The sequence below is a fragment of the Canis aureus genome, chromosome 37 (assembly GCF_053574225.1).
Source record: "Canis aureus isolate CA01 chromosome 37, VMU_Caureus_v.1.0, whole genome shotgun sequence".
NCBI classification, from domain to species: Eukaryota; Metazoa; Chordata; class Mammalia; order Carnivora; family Canidae; genus Canis; species Canis aureus.
In genome coordinates, this window is record NC_135647.1 from 12,696,943 (window position 1) to 12,699,203 (window position 2,261).

Genomic DNA, 2,261 nt, shown 5'->3' on the forward strand with positions numbered 1-2,261 from the left:
TCACAATGTCAGGGTCGGGAGATCAAGCCCCATGTTTGGCTCTGCACCCTGCGGGGAGTCTGCTGGAGATTCTCTCTCTCTCTCTCTCTCTCTCTCTCTCTCTCCCTCCCTCTGCTCCTCCCCCTGGTCGCTCTCTCTCAAGTAAATAAATAGATCTTTAGAAAAAGAACAGTTAAGTCAGACAGAGGAGATAGGGACCATGGGCGGTGGGGACCCATAGTTAAAATGCCTTTCAAAGAGGGAATTCAGGGGGCATCTGGGTGGCTCAGCGGTGGAGCATCTGCCTTCAGCCCAGGGCGTGATCCCAGAGTCCTGGGATCGAGTCCTGCGTTAGGCTCCCTGCATGGAGCCTGCTTCTCCCTCTGCCTGTGTCTCTGCCTATTTCTCTCTCTGTGTCTCATGAATAAATAAATAAAATCTTTTAAAAATAAACAAACAAACAAACAAAAAACCAAGAGGGAACTCAGGCGGACAAGCAGTGGAAAGCACTGGATGAGGATCGCCACCGCCCTAATAGCTAGCATTCAGGGAATGCTTGCCAAAGGCCGGGAGTAATTCCACAGGCTTTATGTGCATTAAATCAGTTTAAGGATGATGGGAGAAGCCTTCACGTGGAGCCCAGAGAGCTGAGTTCTAGTCTAGCTCTGCTCTAACGGGTTGTGGGAGACTCTGGCTCAACTGCTCTACCTATAAAAGGCCGAGTTACGTCCCAGAGGTCTGCTGGAGTTCTGAAATCCCCTGGAGTGCCTCCCATACCTCAGCACCAAGGGGCCTAAAGAGAGCACCCCAGCTTGGAGATGCAAAGTAGGGTCAGTCAAGAGCTTTCAGATCAGGTGCCTGGGGAGGTACATCTCTCTGTCCAGGCGCTCGCCCTTCGCTGGTGTACTTGTAGCCAAACCCCAGCATTTCTAGGCTACGGCCCCCCCTACTGTGTTGAAGCCTGAGATTCCAACCATCTCATGTTCAATTCTGCATTTCCCTCAGGGAACCTCTTTCCCCCTTCATCCAGCCCCCAAAGGGGGCTGGCCCACATTCCCCCCCGCCCCTCGCCATCACCATTGCTGTTGGGTCATTAACAAAACTCCCCCCAACCCTGGCAAGGCCCCGACAGCAGAACCGTCCTCCCATGAGAGAACCGGTGGATTTAATAAGCTTCCCCTTAAATGGCCCCAAATCCCTCCCAGTGATTAGTGGGGGGTGGGGTGGGGGGACGGCCTGGGGAAGGTAAGGGGGAAGAGGGAGAAGCTGGGATACCCAGGACAGGGCCTTCGGTTGGGGTCGGGGGTGGCAGGAGCTGAGAGAGGAAAAGAATAAAGCAAGTCCCTGAGATCCCGGGCCTCAGGGACCAAATTAAAAAAAAAAGCAGCACCACTTATTCAAAATCAGATGAATGTCAGTGGGATGTTTGTCAAACAAACTTGTCATTATTTGTCACAATTTGAGGAAGTATCAGTCAGTAATCACACTTGTGCATGTAACAGAGTTATTTATAGCTGCCAGTCTACAGTTTTAAGTAATGCAGGGCCAAGGTTCGGTGTTATAAACAGCTTTATTTATAATGATTGTGTGGCTATAAATAGTTGGGTTCTCTGGGTGTAGCAGAACGGCTGGGCGCAGTTCCGCCAGAGCGGAGCCAGGAGTGAAGTGACAGCAGGGAAGTGAATCCTGTTTTCTCTCCCCTCTTCTTGGCGGACCCTCTCTGCGAGTCCTTGCCCGGCATCCTCTTCCTCGCCGTCCCTTCCAGCACAGAGGACTTGGGCCCAGCCGTGCTCCCGGGAGATGCTGGAAGTTACTCACTTCATTAATTAACATCTGGCCCGAGATGTCCCGTGGAAAGCTTGAAAGGGAGCGGGTGCGCGGGGGACGCCTCCTTTGTGCCTATTCAGGGACAATGAGCTAATTACAGGCTCCTTCGCAGGCTGGAGGGTGGAGGGAGACATCCTGTTATTCTCCAGAACAGGCAAAGCTCTAAAGGTTTGTTTATAGCTTCGGTGTTAATTTGACCCACAGCAATAGTCTCTTCTAAAAATAAGCGGTTGTCAGAAATTTAGAAATTTGCTAGTGTGTCTTGTGTCAGCGGAACGTGTCTGGGGAGCAGGGAGCCGGAGAGAGGAAGGGGCATATGTATACATAAATTTTACATGTAAAACACATAGGTATGTCAGCTTAAAAACTGATCATTATGCTGTTTGGCACAGGGGCAGTATCCTTACAACCGCGAGCAGCACCCTTCACCCGCCACCCTCCAAAAGGCTAATGTG